Here is a 9970-nt window from a genome sequence, read left to right on the forward strand (position 1 = left end):
GAGTCAGGGAGATACTGACGTGTGAGATCTGGGCCATCTCACGCACAGGTGGACCCTAAGGTGATGCCATCCAATGAGCTTTGGACGTGTTTCTGGACTGGGAAACCTTGCCCATGGTCCCGGGGGGGCTGTGCAGGAGGAATCTTGGGGGCAGCACTCATTGTCCAGGGACAAAGAGTCCATTCTGCTTCTTGAAGGCACCAGGCCAGATCAGTTCCGTGTTGGCATGGGTTGGTCAGAGCCACGTCGCCACCATTTCACCTCTGAGCTTCAGGTCCCCCCCCTGTAAGAGGGGGTCATGGGGCTCTTTCTCGTAGGGCTGTGTGAGGCTACACGAGATGCCGTGGGCATTTACCAGCAGGTCTGCTCCGCTCTGCCAGCATCGCTGACACGGCTGACAGCCGTTCCGCCGAGCAGGCCAGCCAGAGGCTCCAGGGTTGCTCTCCCAGGAGATGAACTGAGTTCGCACATCAGCTCAGTTCATCTTGGCGACTTGTGAATCTCCCAACTTACAGCACCCGTGGCCCTCTTGCCTCCTCTTTCTCCGGCCCCTTCCTGTGTGTGGTTCTTGCTTTTCTGGGACAGTTTGCCTAACTCACAGCTTCTTGTTTTCCCTCCTCATCCTTACCTGATGGAGGAAAAGAAGTGAATCTATGAAGCATACGTGGCTATATGTTTAACAGAAGGAATAAAGCACTCACCTCTAGCTTCCTCCCCTATGGCTAACATTTAAAAAAAAAACAAACCCAATGTTTTCATTAAAAAAGTAACCATTGCCTGGCCAGCATAGCTCAGTGGGTGAGCATCGGCCTATGAACCAGGAGGTCACGGTTTGCTTCCTGGTCAGGGCACACGCCCGGGTTTTGGGCTTGATTCTCAGTGTGGGGCGTGCAGGAGGCAGCTGATCAGTGATTCTCTCTCTTCATTGATCTTTCTATGTCTCTCTCCCTCTTCCTTCCTCTCTGAAATCAATTTTTAAAAAAGTAACCTTTTTTACATTCTAACTTTACACTTTGACCTTATGGCCGATAGTGGCCGTTACGGACTTCCGACCGTTAGGACACTCAGCTTGTCCTGTGGAACTGTTTCTGGCGCTGATTCCCGTGAGGACGGTCAGGTTGCCACACTGTGGCCACAGGGCTCCTCTGAGCTCTCTCTCCCTTTGGCAGTCCTCGCTGACGCTGCCCAAAGCCCGCGCCTGCTCCCTAGCGCCGCACTCCGTCCCGGGCCCAGCTTCATTTTCTCCGGCCCCCCACATGGTGTCAGGGACCCTCCAGGGGGCCGTGGGAGGCCCCCAGTGACTTTGGGACTTGTTTTTCAGAAATACGCAAGCTCCACGTGGGTGGCTCAATCAATGGAAAGCAACAAGCGCTCCGGCGTTGCCCAACCCCGACCTTGGCCGGAACGGGCCAGTCCCCCTGGCGTCATCTTTCCTGTTGACTTGAAGCTGGTCTGTTTGCTCGGGTTTAACGAGTCTCCCGTTGCTTTCATTTTGCAACACCCTTGGCCACCTCCGCGGTGCGGCCGCCACCACCTGCACTCCGTGAGCACGTGCTGTTTGCCAGCGTCTGTGTCCGTACTGTGCAGTGGAGATGAGGAAACGGAGGCACAGGGCGTCACCATGACGCCTGCCTTTGTATGGCCAGCAAGCCCAGAATGGTTTCCACGTTTTCAAATGGTTGAGGAAAGACACCCAAAGGAGCACAGTATTTGGTGCCACAGACATGACATGGAATTCAGTTTTCAGGGTCCATGTGGGAGGTTTGATGGGCGCACGGCCACGCCCACTTGCTTGTTGTCCGTGGCTCTTCTGTGCTACGGTGGCCGAGTGGAGTCGTGGTGACAGAAACCCTGTGGCCTGCAAAACTGAAAAATGCCTGCTTGCTGGCCTTTCCAGGACAAATTCTCGTTTCCTGCCTGAGAGAACATCCCATTCACCACCTCTGTTTGCCTCTAGCTCTATGCCTGCTGGGCTTTGCTCATCCCCAATGGACATACCTTTCCCTTCCTCTGCCCACACTGACTCAGGGACCCCACCCCACCCAGGACAGAGTCACCGATAAGGCTCCCTGACCTCCGTGGGGTGGTCTCTCTCCACAGCACGGTGACCCGTCCCCTTAGAACAAGCACATCACAGCAGCTGACAGCCACCGAGCATGTGGTGTGGCACACGCCATCCTTGCTTTCCTCCTCACAGTGTGCCCGCCAGGGAGAGGCCTGTGCTGTCCCCATTTTACAGATGAGGAAACTGAGGCCCATAGAGCTCTTCCTGGGTTAGTTTCACTCCTCCTGGAAGGGCTAATGAACAACAGAGCACCGTGTGCTTTGTGTGTGTGTGGCTTCTTTTGTTCACATGATGCTTTTGGAACTCACTGGAGTTGCTGCCTGTGTCTCCGCTGAGAGATGCCTGGGCTGCCATCAGCTGTGGGCATTCTGCTCGCGCTCCCGTGCCATCCCGCCACGCACCTGTGTGAGCACGCGCGTTTCTCCGGGTGAAATGGCGAGGTGGGGCAGCGGGCGCTAAGCTGTAGAAGGCGCTGCTCTCCCCTCTCCCTCTGCCTGACGTCCACGCGCCCCCAGGACCGGAGTGGGAAGCCCTTCAAGTCCCAGGTCTGCCTTTCAGTGCTGAGACCTGGGTGGGGCCGCACCCACGTGGGGTGGGGATGGTCGTCCGGACACCACGGGGCTCGCGGTGATGGTGTCAGGATCATTCCTCGTCTCGGCATCCCGCTGCGTGACGTTGCTTTTCTGGCGGACAAGAGGAAATTAATCCAGTGAATTGGCCGGCAACAATAAAACTCCTCCAGGAATTTAGGGAGAAACCAGTGATTTCATTCCACTTAAGCAGGCGGGGAAGAAGGGGCTGGTATTTAAGTTTCCACTTTGCACAGTGTTGGCCAAGCAGGGCAAACAGCGTTGGTCAACACCGCCTTCTGGGAAGAGGTCTGTGCTGAGCAAACACAGATGTTTGTGCGCCTCCCCGGCCCACCGCCCGCCCCTTCTGCCCCCGTGGGGCTAAACGGGAAGCCGGTGGGAGGGGGTTAAGGAGACGTGTCCTCCCTCCCGAAGGCTGGAGCCCAGGCTCCTCAGGCAGGGAGGGGCCATTCAGGGGCTTGAAGGCAAGTCTTTACACACACACACACACACACACACACACATGCAGACATGCACACACACGCACATACACACACACACATGCAGACATGCACACACAGAAGCTCATAGACATGCTGTCACCCCCACGAGGGACTCTGAGACTCCCTTTCTTGTATGAAAGCTCTGGGAAATGATGATCCAGGTGCTGCCTGGGACAGGGTGGGCTTTGGCAAGCACATGGATTTGGGGCCGGTGAGAGCAGCCTCAGTCCACAGTGGACCTAACCCCCTGGCTAATCTGCGAGTGGAGAGCAGAGCGCTGAAGGTGGGTGGTTTTAGGGTAAAAGAGGGATGTGGGTGGAGGGTCGGAGAGTCAGCGGGCGCTCAGTGAGTGCTGATTTACTCTCCCTCTTCTCTCCCGCTGTTTGGTTTAACCTGCACGTAAAGAAACAAAGGAACAAACTGGTCCACTGTACACTGTCTCGGGCAGGAGCTTATGCATCTAGAAACCAAAGCACAGGACAGGAGGCCCCGGAGGAGACGGGCCAGTGATTACCCGGGGCTGCACCCGCCGAGCTGGGGTGCTGTCACTTCTCTGTTTCTCTGGGTAAACGTTCCCACAGCCAGAGTGAGCGGGGCTGTGAGAAAGCGCATCCTTCCTATAAAACACTTTTATTGCTCTCAGAGAGGAGGGGAGAGGAAGAGAGATGCAAATGTCAGTGAGGAGTGAGAACCATGGATCGGCCACCTCCTGCACATTCCACACTGGGGATGGAGCCTGCAACCTTGGCCTGTGCCCTGACCCGGAATCGAACCGTGACCTCCTGGTTCCTAGGTCGATGCTCACCCACTGAGCCACGCTGGCCTGGCAGGAAGCACCTGTTGGATTCCTTAGCTCCGTAACCAAGCAGGATGCTGGTACACACCTGACACCTTCTTGGCGGGTCTTTCGAAAAGGCAATTCCACCTGGTCCACCCGACCCTGGCTGCAGTTCTTCATGGCCCCACATTGGGCCCCCGGTGAGCGAGGCTCGGCCCTGGGTGCACTCAGACTTCCACTGTGCCGCCCGGCTCGCTGAGGTCAGAAATGCTGCTGCGCCTTCGACCAGCCTCTTCCAGATCAGCAGCCACATCCTGGGGCCTCAGTTCGCCGAGCTGGAGTTCCCTCCGTTCCTGCGACGGGCTCAGTAAGCCTCGCTCGCCTGCTGGCTTGGCTTCGATGCCGCAGGGAAGCTTCTTGAACTCTGTTTAACCCAGGCGTGTTCATTGTCTCCGGTGGGACGGCTGCTTCGTGTTACTTTTTCTGTCACGATCAGAAATGAAAGAAGGTTCAAACTGTTTATTTTTTACCTGTTTGTTTGTTTTTAACCACATTGGTAACACTGGTAGTTCCTGGAAGGCAGGGCTATAGGAGAGTTTTGCTTCTTACATATAATTAAACATTACAGTTCAAAAAATAAAGAGAAAGTACATGCCAAGGACCTGCCGATGGGGGGCACATGGTCACTGTTCAGACTGTGACCCTTTCTCCTGTGGCCTTCTCTCCCTCGTCCCTCGTCCCTCGTCCGCCCCCCTGGCACCGGGTTAACCCTCGGTCTTTGTCCTGCCCCCGGAGCGGGGACCTCCTTTGTGGCAGGAACACCCACCCCTCCTGCTCTCACTCCTCACGGCACCGACCAGGCTCCTCCTCCAGGGCCGGGGGCCGGGTATGTCCTCCTCCAGGGCCGGGGGCCGGGTATGTCCTCCTCCAGGGCCGGGGGCCGGGTATGTCCTCCTCCAGGGCCGGGGGCCGGGTATGTCCTCCTCCAGGGCCGGGGGACGGGTATGTCCTCCTCCAGGGCCGGGGGCCGGGGGCCGGGTATGTCCTCCTCCAGGGCCGGGGGCCGGGTATGTCCTCCTCCAGGGCCGGGGGACGGGTATGTCCTCCTCCAGGGCCGGGGGCCGGGTATGTCCTCCTCCAGGGCCGGGGGCCGGGTATGTCCTCCTCCAGGGCCGGGGGACGGGTATGTCCTCCTCCAGGGCCGGGGGCCGGGGGATGGGTATGTCCTCCTCCAGGGCCGGGGGCCGGGGGCCGGGTATGTCCTCCTCCAGGGCCGGGGGACGGGTATGTCCCGGGAAGAAGGTGGCGGAGTGGAGGCCCGGCCACTGCCTGGGAGAAATCCCCGATCCCAGGGAGTCTACACCGGGGCCGCCGAGCAGTCACAGGCTGAACGAATCGCGCCAAACACACCCTGCTTTTATTGCCGCCGTGAGCCCAGGAACAGCAAGGCCTTGAGCGGGGAGGCATGCATGAGGTTTAAAAAGAAGGACAGCGTTGGGGAACACTGACTCGGGCACAGGCCGTGTTCCGTGAGGACAGACAACGGCGTTTGTGAGGAGGGCCGGCCGGGCCGGGCCATCAGGGGAAGGGAGGTTCCGTGGTGCCGATCACGTGACAAGGATGCCGATTCTAGCAGTGTTTCCGTTCGCAGCCCAGTGTCATCGGCCCATAATGGCTACTTTGTTGTCATCGCTGCAAACAGTTCTTAGGAAAACAGGCTGCTAGGCCCTGCCCAAGGTCTGGGTTTCCGTTCTCGCCTCCACGGGTGTGGGCACAGGTGTGGGCACAGGTGGGGGCACAGGTGTGGGCACAGGTGTGGGCACAGGTGAGCAGGCAGTTCCTCTGGCGCGGCCTCTGGCGCAGGTGGCGGTGGCGGGCTGGCCACGCTCCGAAAGACTCACAGGAATGCTCTCAGCACGAGCCTCGGGCATCCACGAGGGACGGGTCCCCACACATGCCGGCCCCGGCAGAACCTGCACCTGCGCTGGGGCGCAGTGCCGCATCTGGATTTTCTGACGTCATTTTCCATTCAGTTGCAATTTTCATCCTACTTGATATTTGTTTTCATATCGAAAATAGCTGGAGTGGAAATACCCTCAACCCCCGAGAAGGGGACACGGGTGCTTTTGAACCTCCTCTGCCGCAAGGGAAGCAGCAACCTCCAGGCCATGTCCTCACGCAAGGCAGCAAGGATTTACTTGTATTTAAATAACACTTACAGCCTGGCTGGCATGGCTCAGTGGTTGAGCCATGACCTATGAACCAGCAGGTCGTGGTTTGATTCCCGGTTGAGCGCTCACTCTCCAGTGTAGGGCGTGCAAGAAGCAGTTGATCAACGATTCTCTCTCATCCTTGAAGTTTCTATCTCTCTCCCTCTCCCTCCCTCTCTGAAATTAGTAGAAATCTATACTAATAAAAGGCCTGTGGGTGAAGATTAAAAAGAAAAAGAGCTGGCCCTGGCTGGTTTTGACTCAGTGGATAGAGCATTGGCCTGCAGACTTTACGGTCCCGGGTTCGATTGTAGCCAGGAGCATATTCTTGTGGTTGCAGGCTTCATCCCCAGTAGGGGGCGTGCAGGAGGCAGCTGATCAATGATTCTCTCTCATCATTGATGTTTCTATCTTCCTGTCCTTTCCTATTTGAAATCAATAAAAATATATTAAAAAGAGAAAAGGAAGAAGGGTTGAGTGGGAGTTGAACTCCTTATGGGAAAATCCAGTTTCAGCCTTAGACCAGCAGAACCAAAGTACTACTAATATGAGAGCATTATTTTAGAAACTCTCTTTCAGAATTCTGTCAGCCAAAAAAGCACTCTAAGATGTTTCTTTATGTTTCCAACACTAAATGTAAGGCCTGGTATCCTATATGATAAAAGGGTAATATGCAAATAGACCTTAACATAGGAATAACCAGTCACTATGATGCGCACTGACCACCAGGGGACAGACACTCAACCTAGGAGCTGCCCCCTGGTGGTCAGTGCGATCCCACGGGAGCTGGGCTGATGGCTGTGAGCCCAATGGCGGTGGCAGGAGCCTCTCCTAGCTCCTTGGCAGCACTAAAGATGTCCTACTGAGGGGAGCGGGCCTAAGCTGTCAGTTGGATATCCCCTGAGCGTTCCCAGGCTGCCAGAGGGATGTCTGACTGCCAGCTTAGGCCTGAACCCTTGGAGAGCAGGCCTAAGCTGGCAGGTGGACATCCCCCAAGGGATCCTGGACTCCAGAGGGTGCAGGCAGGGATCCCCCAGAGTGCATGAATTTTCATGTAGTGGGCCTTTAGTCTGTATAATAAAAGCCTAAGTGACCATTAAGGCAGAATGACCGGTCACTATGATGCACACTGACCACCAGGGGGAAGATGCTCAATGCAGGAGCTGCCCCCTGGTGGTCAGTGCACTCCCACAGGAGAAGTGCTGCTCAGCCAGAAGCTGGGCTCACAGCTGGCGAGCACAGTGGTGGTGACAGGCGCCTCTCCTGCCTCCATGGCAACGCTAAGGAGCAGCGAGCAGGTGGGTGGTAAGGAGCAAGGGTTCCTGGGATCCCTGAGGGCTCCCATGGTGAGAAGCACAGACCGGGCTGAGGAAATCCCCCTGTTCCCCCAGTGCATGAATTTCATGCACCGGGCCTCTAGTATAGGAATAGAGCAGTATATTCAAATAAAACTAATATATATGCAGTATCATACTCTGTAAATTTCAGGAATTAATTTTATCTTGAGTGGTTTCAGTGAGTGAGCCACTTTGTCTTTTCTCCTGGGTCTGTTCAGTATCGATGTAGGGCCTCTCCTCCAAGTTGACTCTCCCACGCAGCTCTGTGGCAATGGCCTTGGTTCCTGGTAGCATTTTCCCTGCTCAGGGGGCCTGTTACGCTTTCTCAGTGGGGGATGCTAGAGGGGAGGGGCATTGCAGCATGAGGCTGGCTTCTGCTGTGGCTTCTGGCTGCTGCTCAGGCCGATGGTGGCTGGTGCGTGGGGGAAGTAGGGGGAAGGATTGCGGTGAGGGTGTGAGGACATCCAGGACGTGCTGGAAATGTGCAGTCCCTCAGCTCTCCGGCCCGGCGCCGTGACCGCCATAACCTAGTGCCCTCCACACGGTTTGTGAGCTGTAGGCTCCTGCCCACACTGGAGCCCCCACTCCCTCTGCCCCTTTCCACTTTGGACTTCGGTGTGCCATGGCCCTGCCGACACTGTGGGCCTGCCGACACTCACACCAGGGCCCTCGCTCCCTCTGTACGTCCGGCTGTGGCCTGTGCGTGCCTTGGCCAGCTGCCCCCATTGGCCCCGGCTGCGGACCAGCTCTGGCCCCGGAGAACCGGTGCTGACACCATGGGCTGCAGCAGCACCTTTCCCATGCGAACTGAGCCCCCTGGGGGCGGGGAGCCTCCTTGGCTCTTCTGCCAGCCCTGCTCTGTTGGCTCTAACCCCGTGGTCGGCAAACTGCGGCTCGCCAGCCACATTCGACTCTTTGGCCCCTTAAGTGTGCCTCTTCCACAAAATACCACGGCCTGGGAGAGTCTGTTTTGAAGAAGTGGCGTTAGAAGAAGTTTAAGTTTAAAAAATTTGGCTCCCAAAAGGAATTTCAATCGTCGTGCTGTTGATATGTGGCTCTGTGGACTAATGAGTTTGCAGACCACTGCTCTAACCAGACTCACTGTCCCTCTACCCCGATGCCAGCCCAGCCTGCTCTCCAGCTCGATGGAATTTCCTTCTGACCCCTTTTAAGTGCTGGCCATCCCACCCCTCCCTGGGTTACTGGGTTTAGCAAGTGAGAATATAGCACACCCTGTTCACTGGAATTACATGAACAGACATTCTTAGGGCAGTGTGTCCTAACATTGCGTGGGCTGTATTTACATAAAAGGTTACTTGTTGAAAGTCAGGGTTAGCTCCCCTCCCACAACTGCTCCTCAGCCCAGCCTCCAGGGAGGAGAGGGGAGCATCAGCCACCCTCTAACCAGCAGGGGGCAGCACCAGCCTTTCAGGCAGCGGGTGTGAGTTTTCCTCTCTGTGCTTCTCTCTGTGTAAATGGTGGATGATCAGACACAGGTGTAAGTTACCCTTTATCCCTCTTCATCTGAGGATCCCCATTACTTTGACGAACACCCCCACCCCCCGCAAACACAGAGTTGATCGAGGCATCTCCACAGACTCCTGTGATTCAGCATTGCCTCATTCATCTCACTCTGTTTGGTGTAAGCAGACGGGCTTCTCCGCCCAGGCTGTCCTGACTTATTTAAATGCTCAGTGGCCTGAACACTTTGTAGGGATTGCAAACGGGTGGCCCACAAACTAAATTTGACACTTGGCCTTGGAAACTTGACCCACTAGTGCAGACCGCATATGAGCCAACCAGCAAGCTCTCGTGTCTGTGCTTTCCGCGCCCGGAGAAGGCTCTGCGCCCCACTCGCCTTCTAACCGCCTTCTAACCGCCCATCTTCCTTGGTCCACCCTGTGCTTGCAGCTGAGGTGACATCCCTCTGTCTCCCCCAGTTCCAGGCAGATGCCTCTTTAAGACTCAGGGACACACTTGCGGGTGAGGGACTTCTGACCTCTGCAGGATGCTTCGCAGTGACCAGATACTGCCCCAGTCCTTCCCACTAACCACGGGTCTGGCCCACACCCATTGGCTCCTGCCCAGGTCTCCCAGGCCCAGCCTTCCAGTACGTGTTAACCCTCTACTTCCTTTGACCTTGGGTTGCTCTTGGACATGTGACTGCCGTGTTGGACTGGCCCATTCATGCACTGGCCCATTCTCCCACCCTCCTCTGCATGGAGCATGGTCCCAGGTGCTGCCCTGGCACCCCCTCCTCCCCAGGGACCTGCCCTGGCACCTGGGCAGTGACGTTTCCGGACGCCCTCGCTTTGCGTTCGAGCTGGCGATGGCCGCTGTGAAGGGAGCCTCGGACTTCTCCCAGTGTCCTTTGCGCCTTTACCTGGGACACTTGGTGGTGGCGGCGTGGACATCTTCCAGGACATACATAGAGCTCGTCTGTCAACTTTGTGACCACAGGTGAAGGCGACGCCGATTCAAGGCGATTGTGGGGTGAATGCAGGGCAA

This window comes from Pipistrellus hanaki, assembly GCF_964339955.1.
Source record: "Pipistrellus hanaki genome assembly, chromosome: 1".
Lineage (NCBI taxonomy): Eukaryota > Metazoa > Chordata > Mammalia > Chiroptera > Vespertilionidae > Pipistrellus > Pipistrellus hanaki.